Raw genomic sequence first — 17,055 nt, 5'->3', positions numbered from 1 at the left:
ATTATGTGCCTAAATAAAAGAAAAAATTGTAACTAAATTTTTCATCTGAAAGTGGATAATTTGTGAAATTTTGAAATTTCAAACCTAAAATATTTAACAATTTAACTAACCTGGCAGCTGCTCAGAACACTTGGTGGAGTAGTTTGCACTCGGGGTACTTAGTTGAAGCTTAGACTTTTGTCCTGCTGAGCTGCTTTAAGGTTGGAGTTATGTAGAAAATGTCAGGCTATTTTAACAGTTAAGATATGTCAAAAATATCAGGTGCTAGTAAATCGGTGACAAATTTTAGATTATTTTACTAAATAACTTTTTTTTCCCTTCAGCATTGAATGAATGCTGAGTTTCATTTGTATTTTCAGGGAATGGTGTCTAGAATAAAAGTTTCTACAAGAAAAGGAATATGACTACATTAAAGGACATGTTCATTATCTGCATGTCAGAACAGAATTTAAGTAGCTTGAGGCACAAGCTACACTATGTGTGAAAGAAAGCCTTTTCCCCCAAAATCCTGCACTTCTAACCTTCTTTCTGTTCATCTTGTGCCACACAGCAAGTGAAAACCGTAACCCGAGAAAAAACAAATGTCTGCTCACAATATTTTTAAGTGAAGTTTGTTCATTTGAAATGGAGATGACTCCAAGCAGTGTCTCCATATCTTTCTCACATGGTTTTAAAATCCTTGGGTTTTTAAAATGATGGAATTAGAAGAAAATCTACGCACCCAGTTGATAATAGTCATTTGAAAAATGCATGTCTCATTCTTCATAAAATAAAATCTAAAAATGAATAAAAACATCAGAAAAAGTACAGTTAGCTTCTTCCATTTCACTATGTATATGAATCAAATTATGAACTATAAAATGCTAGACTTATGTCTACCACCAAACTCATTGTGTACTAGAGTTCACAGTTAGTTCACCTGTTGCTAAACTCATCACAAACGCAAAGTTAAAAAAAAAAAAAAGTCAGGGCCAATTTTTAGCTAGTATAATAATTCCAAGGGTTTAGGAGCTACAGAATGACAAATAGGCTGAGGAAATCTGAGTTCTTTAATTTGATTCAGCAAATATTCATTGGCAGATTCCTCTATTCTAGGTATATTGCTCTGTATTAAGAGAGCTATGAAATGAATCCTTACTAGTGTGATCTGGAGCCTCAAAATGTTTTCAGTCAATAATTGGAGATGTGGGAGCAGGGAATTTACACAGGTCAGTGTAACACAAACGAGCAGCTTTTCTAAGTGCCATGACATTTCCTCTCAGTGGCATGGAAAGTTCTATTTCCTCTCTCAGCACATCTCTCTCTTGGGACTTGGATTGGCACCTTAATACATCGAATATATACGGCCACCATGAAATGATTTCAGGGCACAAAAAGCATTTAAAACATTTGAGACTAATAATGACATTCTAAAATGCCATGGAGTGGTAAGCTAGATCAACTTTTCCCAAACGATGTTCAAAGGGGAATGAAGTTGATGCTGGGAAGGAGAAAAAAAAAGAAAAGAAAAGTATTTCATGGTCAGTGAGTTTGAGAAATGCTGGGTTAATTAAAGTTGAACCAGTTCCTTTCCTGTAGAACTTCTCTCTGTATAAGAAATTTCCACGAGGGGACTGTAATACGCTGGGACACATTTCGGGGAATTCTATGCAAATGGGCAGAAATAGCAGGCAAGAGAACAACCTAAAATAAAAATTCCTTTAACTGCTTTGATTTCCTGTGCTCTTTTTAAACATCTAACTCAAATGTTGCTTGTAGCTTAGCCAATATCAATCCGTGTTTTCTGTTGCCACATTTAAACACTGGAAACAAATGCATCAAAATGCTTGGTATCTTTTTATCCCTTACAGATGTCCTTGCTCCCTGGTAAAGAAACCATTGGAATGTTGCCATTTTAATTAGGCTTAGCTACCAAAAAGCCTTAATCTGCCATTGAGATGTATATTTGCCTGTTTTATTAAAGCTTGGGGGAGGTGGAAAGGGGGCTTAAAGTTTATAGAAATTATGTAATGACACAGACAAACTTAGTCCAAGATAGTTTTATAACTTAGAGTGAATTTGAAATATAATTGATGATTTTGAGGCTGCTGCCAAAATAAAGAACAGTTTTATTTTATGCTACTTTTAATAACCAGGCTTTTTTCCTATCATTATTAAAGCGATTATTTCTTGGAACACTGTCAGGCTGTATAATTTTTCATGTTAAAAAGAATCTCCCAGTCATATACCAGATACTTTTATTAGCATAAATATCACCAGCCCTTAATTAAGGAGAAATCAAATTGAGAAAACATCTTTTATAAGAGTGCCATTAACCTGCTATAATATAATATTTCTCTAATCTTTGCTTTAGGTAAATGATTGTGAGGACTTTGGAAATTATTTATACCTTTCCCTTGTATGATTTCTTAAGAACTAATTTTGAACATACTCATCCAGAATTATTCAGTGTTTTCAGAATTTTTTTTCCATGCTACACTTTGTTGAATATAATAAATATTTATTTAAAAGTAAAAGAACATAAAAGGGGAAATAGGTCATAAATATGAATACATCATATATTTAAAACAAATAAGCCTAATGCCTATTTTGAAGGATGAACAACCATATTAATACTTAGCTACTGATTTTTCAAAATATTGTGTTTATGGTTTCATCAATGTGCTAATGCCGCAGTTGAGTGTGAGCATATGCAATAGTGGTAGGAAGCACAGACCACCGCTACGCTGCCTAGAATCGGACCTTGGTTCCAACACTTGTGTCCATGGAAAATCTCCTAACTTCTCTGTGCCTCAGTTTCTCTACCTGTACAATTAGAATGATAACAGCCTTTACCTCAAAACATTGTTTTGAGGTTTAAATGAGTTAATATTTAAGGTAACAAGGGCATACCTCTGAGATATTGCAAATTCGGTTCCAAGACCACCACATAAAGTGAACATTGCAATAAAGCAAGTCCAGTGAATTGTTTTGGTTTCCCAAGTGCGTGTAAAAGTTATGTTTACACAGGACTCTAGTCTCATAAGCGGGAAATAGCATTTTGTCTAAAAAAACCATGCATGTACCTTAATACTTTACTGCTAAAAAATGCTAACTATCATCTGAGGTTTTAGCAAGTCATAATCTCTGCTGGGGGAGGGTCTTGATGTTGGTGGCTGCTGACTGATGCGGATGGTGGCTGTTGAAGGTTTGGGGCGCATGTAGCAGTGTCTTTTTTTCAATTGTTTCTGTTTCAACTCCAGTTAGTTAACATACAATGTTCTATTAGTTTCAGGTGTACGATATAGTGATTCAACAATCCCGTACAACACCCGGCGCTCACCACGACAAGTGCACTGCTTAATCCCTGATTCTGGCCATTTCTTAAAATGAGACAGCAATGAAGTTTGCCACATGGATCGACTCTTTTAGGAACAATTCTCTGTAGCATGTGAGGCTGTTTGATAGCATTTTACCCACAATAGAACTTTGCTTTCAAAATTGGAGTAATCCTCTCAAACCCTGCTGCTGCGGTACTGACTAAGTTTATGCAATATTCCAAATCCTTTGTTGTCATTTCAACAATCTTCACAGCATCTTCACCAGGCCTAGATTCCTTCTTAAGAAACCACTTTCTCTGCTTATTCACCAGAAGCAATTCCTCATCCCTTAAAGTTTTATCATGAGATTGCAGCAATTCAAATATAATAATAATGAAAAAGTTTGAAGTATTGTGAGCATTACTAAAATGTGACACAGAGGACGCAAAGTGAGCAAATGCTGTTGGAAAAAATGGTGCCGATAGACTTGCTCCATGCAAAGAGGGTGGCCACAAACCTTCAGTTTGTAAAAAAAATTTCAATATCTGAGAAGTGCAGTAAAGAGAGGAGCAATAAAATGCGGTATCCCTGAATTTTAGTGTCCTAAAGCATCAAGTGCCAGAACAGTGTCTGGCACACGATTATCATGAAGTATATTCTGTTTGCCTCCACAAACCCAACATTTATTTCAAGAGTAGTTAGTGTTACCTTAAAAATTTCATTTCAGTTTATCTTTCCTTTAACTGCTATAGTTGCCTTTGGCTGTTATTAATGAAAGCTCCTATAAGAAGTAGAAGGCATCAGAGAGAACAGACTCTAAGATTTTAAATAGTAACTTCAAGTGACTGCTGGATCTAAAAGTGCCAAAAATCTCCCACCAAAGTTTAATGAAATAAAACTATTGCGTTTTACTTCTAAACAAACTAACGAATTAATAGCTAGGTTTTCTTCTAAAAAATATTAAAGGAAACTATCATTAGATTAGTGTTGTATTGAACAAACTCAACCTTTCCAACCAATACTGCCGTGAATAAATACCCAACCTTAAAAATAGAAAGTCCATATACTACCGTCCCACACTCCCGTTTTTAAAACAACTTCAGAGCAATTAACGCAGTGTTTTTCCCATATTAAGTATTTCCTACATGTTTGGGTTTTTTTCCTCAAAATTATAAAAACAAATCATTTAAAGTGAAGGTTTAGTTTGACATTTCTTGTGTAAGACCAAGTTTTCCTTGGTTTTGTCTTCATCTGTACTTGATGTAGCTTTATTCCCATATTCTCAATAAACTCCATCAACTGACCCAAGCCTGATCTCATCCTATGCTGTAAAATTCATTTTGAATCTCCTTTTACTTAAGAAATTCTCTTCCTCGGGGCACCTCGGTGGCTCATTCAGTTAAGCTTGCAACTCTTGTTTCAGCTCAGGTTGTGATCTCAGGGTCCTGGGATGAAGACCCACGTTGGGTACTATGCTCAGTGCAGAGTCTGCTTGTCCCTCTACCTCTGCTTCTCCCCTCAATTGCATGCTCTCTCTCTCAAATAAATAAATAAATAATAAATAAAATTTTTCAAAAACAAAAAAGAACTTCTTATTTAGTACTTGTAATTGGCACCTTTCAGGGTATCTTTCTAGCCCAGACACTAATGGCTAGATTTTTTTTTTTTTTTTCTTTTTACAGGTGCTACTCTCCAGCCAAGGGTAAGCCACCATCAGTTGGCCATATACTGGATAACACCACCCCTGATCTTAGCTTATTAACACAGAGGTGTTCAGCTGTTCCATGTTGAGACAGTGATATTTTTTATTAGAGAATTGGAAATGAGATGAAAGCTTTGTTTGTGAGTACATATGTACATGTAAAGCTAGTATTTGGAGGTGCCCCTGTTTTACCATGCAGAATGAAGAGCCAAGAAGAATCTGCATGGAAAAGACTGAAACCAACACTGGGAAGGGTAAAGATGCCAACCACAGGCTACAGGGTTAGGCTGCTAACTCCCAGTTGCAGCCTGTTTCTAAGGTTTGTGATTGAGGACACATCCCTTCCTTTCCAACAAAATTCCTATTTTGGTCTCCTTGGCTTGGAAGAGCCAAGGAGAAGTTTTGAGAAATTCGCACTCTTTGCAGTCCAAACACATTTTCTATGATAATAGCTATGTCTGGCCCAGTACCATTACAATGTAAATTTGAGTCTTACCAAACTTTGAGTTTTACATGGATACAGGATCAAAATGACAATCTTTAAGATTTACAGAAGAAACACCCATACCTGCATAGTCATCAAGATAAGTATCAATAGTTAAAAACAATTTGTTTAATCAAAGTCTCAAGAAACAGTTTTTTAAAATTATAGATGGCAAATCCACAAAAACCTGCACTATCAAAAATAAAATTGCTCACATTGCAGGTCATTCAGAACTTTTTATTTCATCTTTGCATGCAGTGAGGTTTACTAGATTTAGCAAATAAAAGCATAGGACACTCAGTTAAATTTGAATTTCTAGTTATAAATGCTAATTTTTAGTGTATGTCCCGTGCAATATTCGACACACGCATATATACTAGAAATGTTTCTTCTTTATCTAAAATTCAAATGTAACTGAGCATCCTGTATTTAATCTGTCAATCCTCAGTACAGTAAATAATATGCAGTAGCAGGCATAGGAAAAAGAATTTTATTTTCCCAATATGCATTTTAAGTGGTACATCTTGTCACTAGGCAGTGAAATCAGCCAACATGCAAAGTGGCAACTTCTATCAAAATGTTCTTTCAATGAATTGTATAGATGTGTCAAATGTTCTTTTTTGAGACTCACTCAATTCCATCTTGTAGGGAGAGTTGGGGAAATGAGAGGACATTATACATATTAAATGTTAGTAAAATTTTCTTTTTTTTATTCCTGGTATTAATATTGCAATATAAAAACCGTAATTTTAAAAGTAGACTCATTTTCTTGGGAAGGAGAGTAAGATGGTAAAAGAACAGATAAGAAAGGAAGAAAAATAAAGACAAGATGATTTTGAAAAAAGAAAATATTTAGATTTTATATGTTACATAGACTTTTTTTAAGCTGTCTGCTTTTTTTTTTAAGCTTTCTGTTTGCTTTGGCAAATCCAAATTGGATTAACTCCAAAGCAAATTTAATCATTTGGGCAGAAATTGGTAATAAATGGCTGAAAAAAATCAAATTTAACGAGTAAATAGTCACAAAAATTGATTGTGAAAAATTGATTAGAAAAACTTGGTTATACTGAGATTTATATTTATATCATAGTCCAAAAAGATTGATCTTATTTTTTTACCTTCTGAAACTACCTTCCACCCCATCCTCCTCTCTCTCACCCCCTTTCACAGAAGAAAATAACATAAAAGCATAAAACGTGAACAATATTATATTCAGAGAAGCTTGGTTCAGAAACAGCCTCCAGGAAAGGAAGAAAATAGGAAAGTCTATTCTACTGGCTGGGATTTGGGCCTCTTGGTGAAACAGGTATGTGGAGTAGTGACAGGTGGGGACGTGATTTGTAATAGTTCCCCTTAATAAGAACCAATGCTATCGCAGTTCATCAAGTGTCATTTAGTATGCTGGTTTGTATTTCAGGGAATGTAATTTTATCTGCCTGAATCCATATAATAATGAAGTATGATTCTGAGGAATATTAATTAAATCAAGATAAATAAGTTCATTGTACTTTGAACTCAAGAATGATGTATGTTCAATAATCACACGAATCTGAGCATAATGTACATCTCAAACATTTTACTAATAACAGAAATAATCTCAAAATAATTGAGATTCTTTTCTAAATTGGGGCTGAAGTTCATAAAGGAAAATTCCAGCAACGTGATTTGCTCTCACTCAGTGTGTATCGAAATTCTTGTGGTAACTCTTGGAAAGATCATCTTTTTTTTTTATGATTAGAACAGAGAATATAGGTGTCTTGCTGACTAAATTGCTCTTTCTCATGTCTGATGTACCCACCCACTATGTCAGACTCTCCAGTACTAATATGTAGGTCCCTTTAAACCAGTAGGTTACACATCAAACTTGAGGTTTGAAGCTCTGGAAGACTCTCTAGGATCACAGGTTAAAATCTCACCGGGTCCAACGCAACCTTTCATTCTTCCAGAAGGGATAAATCAACCAGCACGTACTTCACTGCGTTAGGGTGTTTCAGATGAGAACTTATAAACTTAGACTTTTTTGCTTTGTAATGACATTAAAGATCTCATGGGGTGTTTGTTCTAAGGTTTGGAGAAGCGTCCTAAAACCTTGAGTAATTTTTGCTCATACTTGAAGTCTATCTTGTGAGAAGCTTGAACATTCTTACATGTTATTAAGGCTTTATGTTTCTTACTAAGTCATGAAAATTAAATTCATCTTTAAAAAGTACTTGCAAAATTAATGTTACTGGGAGTAGGGATTATCGTGTATGTGGTATGATTTGAACATCGCTATCGTACCATTTTCATGTATTGTGTGTCACATGAGAGTTTTATATACTCTTCAGCGAAACTGCATGACAATTGGGCCAATGTCTGTGTTGTTAATAAGCCACAGCAGATTGGTGTGAGACTCAGTTCTAGAGTCATGACATATAACACATTTAGGCCCCTGGTGGCTTCTTTGTGTCTAAGGCCCCAAAGACTTTTTGAAGACTTTAATAAAGTCACTCTCATTGCCCTATGTCTGATCGAGTCTGCCTGGATTACCCCCTGCCCTGCTCTATATTATAAACATTCATCTTTTGATTTCAATTTCTCTTTTCACGATTTTTTTTTTACTTTATTGCTTTTAAACTGCCATTTCCCCCATTGTTTATGATTAGTTGATCTGTCTTTCTGGCAAACAAATAAACAAGGAGCAGAGTGAAGGAGAAGCCAGTGAATGTGTGACTATGGATAAAGGAAACAAATTCTTATAATCAGCATTCATATGTTGCCCTTGATGATTTGAGTTTAGAGTTCGTTTTGAAAATCTCCGAGTGCTATCTATAATACTTTGTGTCACACATTTTTGCTTCATTTTTTTCTTGTTTGATTGAAAGCCACTTAGAGGGTTCATTTTCATTTCATTGTGAAGCATGATCCTCTGGGATCATTCCATCGGAAAAATTTCCACACCCAGCTCACAAATCCCCATAGGGAGGGTGTCCTGTTGGAAACACCCAAAGAATTGTGGGAAGGTTATTTTTACAATTTACATGAAATTACCTGAGGAAACTTATTTTATATGTAAAAACCAAACTTACCCCATCTTTAAAATATCTGAATAATTCCTCCCGGAAAGTCTTTTACAAACCCCAAATGGAAAGGTTTCTTTCATTCTATTCATTTTCTCTCATACATTTGCAGCCTCATGGAAACATCCCCTCTCTTCCCTTCACATATCATCATAATTAATTCCATAAGCTTCTTTCAGCTTGAGAATTTAATTTTTATTTTAATAGAAGTTAATAGCCTTGTAATAGAGCAAATGCAGGGAGTAGTTCCCATGAATGGAGATGCCACATTTTTATGTACCAAAATGAATCTCTCCTTTCTGTGTTTAGCATGACCTATGTTCTCTGCCAGAAATTTTAATATCATCTCATTCATCACTCAGCTTGCTTTGTCTCCTTTGTCTATCTTGTTCATTTTTCCCCAAATCACTCGCCAATACAGCATAATTATTCCTATGGTGTTTCCCTGTTTTAGGTTTATTTTTTTCTTTGGACGGTGTACAGTTGAGATGGGTAAATAATATATCCTTATGATTGCATTTGAGTGTTGGGTTCTCAGTAAATATAATGCAGTGTAACATTTTAGAGCCCATGGTTGGGATAAACATCAAACAAATGCACACATGAACACACTCACACATACAAACACAGTTCATGAGAGAAAGATCTTTCGTGTCTTATATCCTGCTTTATCTCTTGGGTCTAAATCAGTGTCAAGCACATAGTGCACAGCTAACAAATATTTGTTGAACAAATGAAATTACATACTAATCAACTCATATGTATTTCTATATATGGATAAAGATATTTGAATTTTTTTAATAAATCAAAAAGTAAATGTTTGTGATCAGTTTGCTGAGTTAAAACTAGACACGGTAACATCCCAGTCAACTCATTTGCCGTGACTAGAGCACTTTGTGGTTCTGGGTCTGGCTCCTGCCTCCCTTTTAATCCTATCTTGCTCTTTTTAGCTCTCTCTCCACCCTTCTATTTAACACCCAGTAGACCAGCTACACTGAATGTCTTCCATTTTGTGTTACTCTTTCTTCTGATTTTCAGACATGCTGCTTCCTCTTCTCCATCCACTCCACTCCTTCTTTCCATCTGCTGGGAAGCCACTACTTACCTTTAGTTCTCAAATAAGGGCCATATCCAGAAGCTAGCTTAGATTAATTTAGTTCTTATCCACCACTTTACCTCAGGCTCATGTTCTCAGCTCATGCTTATTTTTAGATAAAATACAATAAACTTATTTTCTATTCTAATTTTTTTTCTCCCACTTGAACAGGTTTAATTCCAAATTTCATTTTTAAGCCTGTTTTATTTAATCCTTTCCAGGAGTTATTCTGAGAACCAATAAGTCAGGAGAGTTGCAAAGTTAAAAAGATTTTAAGATGGTACCATTTTTGGTTTACTGAAGATCTTGCAACTATTATAATTCCTTGTCCATTTTTTCTGCCTGAATTAAAAATAGGCAAAGCATCTTCAGAGAGCTCAACTTTTTTTTCCTTTAAAAGATTTCATTGACTGGTAATATTTATAAGTGTTGTGGAACTGTTATTTATTGGCCACCTCTTACTCCGTGAACTCATGTCATGATTCCCAAAGGAAGAAAAGGGGGCTGAGAAAAAAAGATCTGGAAGATGAATTTTCTTTGCAGTATATTATTGAAAATATTAAAAACTGCTGGGTTTGGGAACTAAAATACCTAGTTTTGTGTTTCAACTTAATATCAGAATCTTCCCATAATCTATTAACTCAGTGTAACTGAAGTCAAGACATCAGTGACCTAATGGATGAAGGAGTTGTGTGTGTGAGTGTGTGTGTGATTTTTAATGTGTGTGCACAAGTGTTTTCTGTGTGCACTTTTCTTGCGAGAGTGAGTTTGGCATACCGACCCATCTTTTGGCAATGCAGAGAGGTATAAGACTATTGAAGCTGTATGTCTGCAATTTTTTTCTGCAGTACTAGTTCTCTCCAGCAGTAATTTCTAAAATGTGCCTTGTTCTGAATGTGATGATGGAAATGCATCTCTTCCAGAGATAATTATACCAGCCTCTGGAAGACTCTTACTCATCTGGGAAATGGAGGAAAACTGGATAACAAATGTGACCCAAAAAATCACTCAAAGTAAAAACTTAAAGTGGCCACCCATCCCCAGGGTTCACCACAGACAAGGAATCATACGCTTAGAGTGTTCACCCTCTGATCTGGTTACTGGCTTAAGTGAATTTGGGCAATTCACTTAACCTCTCCATGCCCCCATTTCCTTCTTTTGGTATCTTGTTGACATTGGTAGTGAATTTCCTTGCAGTAATGTGACAATTACCCGATTAATGACTATTAAACTCTCTGAAGATAGAATTGAAGGAAATGCTTAATAAAATGGTAAATAAGGAAAAAAAAATGGACAGTAAAGGGTCTGTAGTCACAATTGGAAAAATTAGCAAAGGTTACTTTGGGAGGAGCAATGAGAGACATCTCCAGCACCGTCAAATTGCTGACTGCCTGATCTTAGAACTCAGAGCTTGGCCCAAGCTTTTATGGCCTGTGACAATAGGTTGTTCTACACCTTTTTCGTGGAGAGGCTACCATCCCAGCCAAGTTCCCAATCACAGCGGCCTCTGAACTTTCCCCCTGAGGGTTGCTTTCATTTCATAGACACTTCTGTTAAAAAACTAAACTTTTTTTTGCAAAGATAGAAGATAGAAACACTAAGTCATTTCTTTCCCCTTCACAGCAAACTTCCCCTCCCTTCTCTCTAGAAGGGCTTTACCTCTGTAGTTCCCTGTAGTTCAAAGGAAGAAATAGAACATAATGGGATTTGGCTGAAGGGTTATAATCCTAAGAATTCCAAAACTTTTCATCAAAGGGCCATTTCTAAAGAGAGCTTTTATCCATTGGCAATTTCAGCTGAGAACTATTCAGTATGACTCAGGAGGCACCGCATAAAGGCTTTAAAATGCCCTGGTCTGCCACTGTCCCTTTGCAAGAGCAGACACAGAGCCGCTGTGTAGTGTTTCTCGGCCCATTTATGATAGCATTCCTCTGAAAGAGGAATAGCCTAGAGCTAAACCAGGAGGTATAGGAAAGCTGTTTCCTTGGCCAAATCTACTGTCAGAGGAGGGACTCCCTCTTCACCCACTGAAAGAGGCCTTATCATTTATTACTAGTCAGGCTCAGCTAGGAAGGTCTACACTGTTGAACCAGGGGTTTATTTTCATCCAGAATGGCAGCAGGACTACGGGGAAGGAGGCAGTGCCTTGTGACCCACATGTCAGAAGGGAAGTGATCACACAATGCATACACACATGTGCACGTGCACACTCACACACACATACACACACTCATGCTTCACCGCCTCATCTTTTCCCATTTCAAGGAAACAATCGAATGAATCACTCTTTTTTTTTTTTTTTTTATGGAAGAAGTTGAATGTGTTCGACACACGCTCTTAGCTCTAATCTGTGTCTCAGCCTTCCTGACTGTACCCTGGATTCTCTTCCAGCTATTATTCAGAACGAATACAGAGGCCTCTGAGCAATTTTTCCCATCAGACTCGGAAAAATGTTAATATAGAACAGAAACTTTTAGAAATACCCCATAGTATCCAGTGAGTTATACACATTTTCATTGCCTTAGGAGGGTGTAAGAGTAATTTATTTCCATGTAGTCCCAAGCCTTCAGGATTGAGCAATGAGGCCTCCCCAAGTACTTAGAGAAAAGGGAAATAAGGTTGTCCTGTGAGAATTAAATGACTCGAAAACAACACTTAGCAAAATGTTTTCTAGTTCCTTGGGAACATACTAGAATATCACTTAATTAGTGAAATTGTCACATCTGCAGTCAGCATAGATCATCTAACGGGAGCAGCCATGTAGCAGGTTGCTTGCACGGTTCAGGATACAAGAACTGAGATCGGGAAGTCATGAGCTTCTGGTCACCACACCTCATGAAAGGTCTGGATGAACCATCCTCAAGACCTTTGACCACACTCTATTCTGATTCTGCAATTACTGAGCAATCCTTTGATTTGATAATTCATCTTACCTGACACACATATATGGAAAAAACTGTGACCTTGAATAGGAAATAGAAGCACCTTCGTCCCTGTTTGGAAGTTAACTAACTGGCTTTCTCATTCACCTGTTAGTGTCAAGTTAATCTAGTTGTGATATATTTGTCTCTAAGCGTCTATTTTTGTGTTTACTTATAAGATTCACAAAAGCAATGCCACCCAGTGAGGAGTCCTTGGGGTCAGCCACAGCATCCCAGAAACTGTTGACAGATAGTCCACCCACATGAATGCTTTCTTCCACTTTACCTTCAATAATTCCTAGTTTCAGTAGGTATGACAAAGAATCTCTACACATTGAAATAGTCCTTGCATGTCCCTAAAATAGGAACCTGATTCTGTTGTCTTTTCCTATGAAATGTGTATATTTTCATTTCGGAATCTGGTCCCCAGTGATGCATGGCATGATGACACCAGGTCATTCCCATAGCTAAAGAATGGAAGGAAAAGCCAGCTCCACTTTATCCAAGTATGAGTGATTAGGATATAAAAAGGAACCGCTTTATTTTAAGTTCTTTTCTGTCAAAATACATTCCCTTCAGTTATCCATTTAATATATATATTTTTTCCAATGAACACAAATAAGATGTTTTATTGAGTAACATGGGGCTGATCAGGAAAAGCGTCTCTGGCAAAGTCACATTTAGACTCAGTCCTAAGGGATAAGTAGGGACCAGTCAGGGAAAGGAACTGAGGAAGAGCATCCAAGCACAGAGAAAAGTATGGTCAGAAATCTTGAAGTCAAAAGAAAATGGTGTATTCCAAGAACTTGAAGGAAGCCGGAATAGGTGAAATTGAGACCTGGGAGGTGAGAATAGAAGTTTAGACAGCAATCTGTGCCTGCTTGACATAGTAGTTTCCATTGTGAATTGTATTTATTCTTTAGTAAGTATCAACTGAAGGCCTACTATGAACCTGGAATGAATTGTTCCATGTATTCTCCATATGACAGGGAGGAATACCCTTGCGAGGGAGGTAAACAGTAAGTACATTTCTTGTTTATCAGAGGTGGTTAATATTGTGAAGAATAATGAAACAGACGAGGAAAACAAGGGTTGAAGTCCACTGACCATTTATATAGCGTGCTGAGAGATGTCCTTACTTATGAGGTGGTGGACCCAAAGTGAATACACGAGAGCAAATCAAGGGGATATCTACAGGAAAAGCAGTCAAAGGGAAAAACAAGCGCAAGGGCCCAGAGGTGAGACCATAATTGCAATGCTCAAAGAACAGCACAGTGGCCAGTACGTCCCAACTAATTAAGAGGGGAGCAATAAGAGGCAATATCAGAGAGATAGTATGTCTGTGGGGTCCAATCTTGTAGAAACTCCTAGGCCACTGTAAGACTTATTCTTTAAGAAGAAATAACAAGCTTTTATCAGGTTCTGAGCAATGAGTACCATGATTTAATTCTCATTTAAATAGTTCACTCTGGCTTTTGTGTTGATCAAGATGATGAGGGTGGAGAGCAGGAAAGGGCCATGGCAAGGAGACACTTAGGAAGCTATTTTCTTTATCCTAAAGTAATGGGAAATAATTAAAGAGTTTTAAGTCAGGGAGTGAAACCTTATTAAAATGTCATAATATTCAGATGCTGCCTGACTTAACGATGGTTTGACTTGTGATTTTTTGACTTTATGGTGCAAAAGCGATATGCACTCAGTAGAAATCATACTTTGAATTTTGAATTTTGAATTTTGATCTTTTCCCAAGCTAGCGATACGTGGTAGGATGCTGGGCGGTGGCAGCAAGCAGCGAGTTCCTGTCAGCCACGTGCCTAAACAGCTGATACACCAACAACCATTCTGTACCCATACAACTATTCTGTTTTTCGCTCTCAGTACAGCATTCAACAAATTATATGAGATATTTGAGACTTTATTATAAAGTAGGCTTTGCGGGAGATGATGATGCCCAACTGTAGGCCAATGTAAGTGTTCTGAGCACACAAAAGGAAGGCTAGGCTAAGCTATGCTGTTGAGCAGGTTAGGTGTGTTAAAGCCATTTTCCACTTAAAACACTTTCAACTTATGATGGGTTTATTGGGATAACCCCTTGTAAGTTGAGGAAGATCTGTATATTCTAATTATAAACCGCAGCTTAGTAAATAATTAAAAATACAAACACCTGGGATGCCTGCATGGCTCAGTCAGTTAAGCGTCTGCCTTCAGCTCAGGTCATGATCCCAGGGTCCTGGGATCGAGTCCTGCATCAGGCTCCTTGCTCAGTGGGGAACTTCTCCCCTCTGCCTGCCACTCCCCCTGCTCGTGCTCTCTCTCTTTCTCTCTGACTAATAAATAAAATCTTAAAAAAAAAAATACAAACACCTTAGTAAAATTAAACTACTGTATTAATTAATTACTGCTAAATTTCATTTTGACTTTTCTTCTCTAACATGCAGTCATTTAGCCTGGATGCATCTTCTAACCCTCTTCTGATAGTGTAATAAACTGGGCTAATTCTAGCTCTAATTACCCTACTAAGAAAACATTTGGGTTGTGTTTTTGCAGTCTCAAAAAATGCCTTCGGTCCCCGAGGCCCTCCTTGTGTAACAGATACCTGCAACACTAGAGAACAAGAAAACTTGAGTTTTCAATATTGTCAAGCATTTTAAATCACTCATTCTGGGATTTCCCGCTCCACCCACTGGATTGTACACGATTCCCAGAATTATGGTGTTGTCAGAAGAATGGAGACATTTCCCTTCCAACCCGATCACATGGTGTGTGGCTCCCTCCCTGTGCTCCCACGTGCAGCATGAATGGAGAAGACATCTCTGGTGGCACCTGCTGGCTCAGTGCCAAACTCCGTCCTGAGACCACCTCAGTTCAGCAACCAGAACTTTGGCCCTTCATGTTCGATCCTGCCACCCTTGTACCTGTTACCCTGCTAGCTTGCTGCTGCTGCGTTCCAGAGAATTTCTAATCACAGACACTCAGAAACGAGCAAACTGTAGCCTTCGTTTCCAGAGAATTAATTGTCTTCCAAGGGTCCGATTTAGATTCTCAGAAGCTAAGAATCTGGAAAGTCATGCGAGTGCCTTTGAATGTAGATGTCCCTGAACTAGCCAGACCACAATATCTGGTCTCAGTTCAAAGATGAGTAAAATAATGACTGGGATTGTATAAAATACCATTCATTTCCGTTTTCTACTAAATCAGCTAATAAGCTGTGTGAAGGATATGGATGACATATGAGCGGACATTCTCCGCCCTCCTCCATCGACATCTATGGTGGCTTGCCTGAAATCTGGTGTGCAGTGCAGCCCATGCTGGGTGAAGATTCAGCCAGGATCAAGGGCTCAGGACGTGGGCTTACTGCCTTTCTTAAACACTAGGTTGGCAGAAAAGCCATGTCAAAGCCTACACATTTCCCCATTGCCATAATCAGGAAATTCTTCTTGTGTACATACTTCTATGTACTTTCTTAGAGAGTAATCAAATTTACAGGATAGTTCTGGCCCCACCTCTCACCTCCACACTCATTCCCCCTCCAACTGCTACCAGTCTTGGGGGGAGGAACAATATAAACCAGAAAAACAGACAAACCCAAATTATTATCTCCATGGTTCACTACCTATCATTGGTATCAGAGTAAAATGATTCTGCTCTTTGATGTCACTATGCTTCCTTCTCTCCTTCCAGCAAATTGAAAGAATAGAGACTGTTTTACCTCCCATACATTTCCTGAAAATTTTTGTTTGCTTGACATCCTTGGCCCTTGGTTAGGGACCGTGTCTCCTCGTGTTCATCAGTGTGTGCCCCTGACCTGTCACAGTGTTTGGCATGCAGTTTTCATTTCCAGTTGACAGAAAGCTTTCTTGGCAACTCATTATATCCATTCCAACATTACTCTTCTGATTAACATCTAATCCCCTACATTTATTTTTATACTTACTTTTGTTGATCATCAGCAGTTTTAGATCTGGATCTCCACAGAAGACTTACGAGAGCTTATGCCTTTTAATTTTCAGGAGATAAATCTTGAAGCATTTTAACGGATGTATTTTTAGAAAAGAATGCGCAAAGACCTTTTCACAGAAACCAACAGTCTCTTAAGTCCACTCAGCACAAGGAACTATAGGCTTCCCTAAGCAGAGGTTGATAAAGAAAAAATCGTTGGAGAGGGAGCGAGGAGGATTTCAATCATTCAATGAGTACATGTCAAATATCTACCATTAACAATAGCTATATATATAACTATAGCTGTATATATATAAAATGTAGCTCCAACTCTTATGCAGACTGCGTCTTGCCTGGGCTCCTGAGTTTTCATAAGCAAATGTCAAGCTTACCTCAGCTCTACTGACTCTTATAGGTATGGCTCTGCTGTCAGTTTAAAACCATCTACCCTCCCAAGTATTTGCTCTCTTTGATGCTCTATATTTATGGTTGGTTGTAAAAAATATCTGTGATGAATGAGCTGAAGAATATAAAGTCTTTCTTTAATCTGTTTTA

This window comes from Leptonychotes weddellii, chromosome 4 (assembly GCF_054177405.1).
Source record: "Leptonychotes weddellii isolate Sample4059 chromosome 4, ASM5417740v2, whole genome shotgun sequence".
Taxonomy (NCBI): Eukaryota; Metazoa; Chordata; class Mammalia; order Carnivora; family Phocidae; genus Leptonychotes; species Leptonychotes weddellii.
This window is presented reverse-complemented; position numbering follows the sequence as displayed.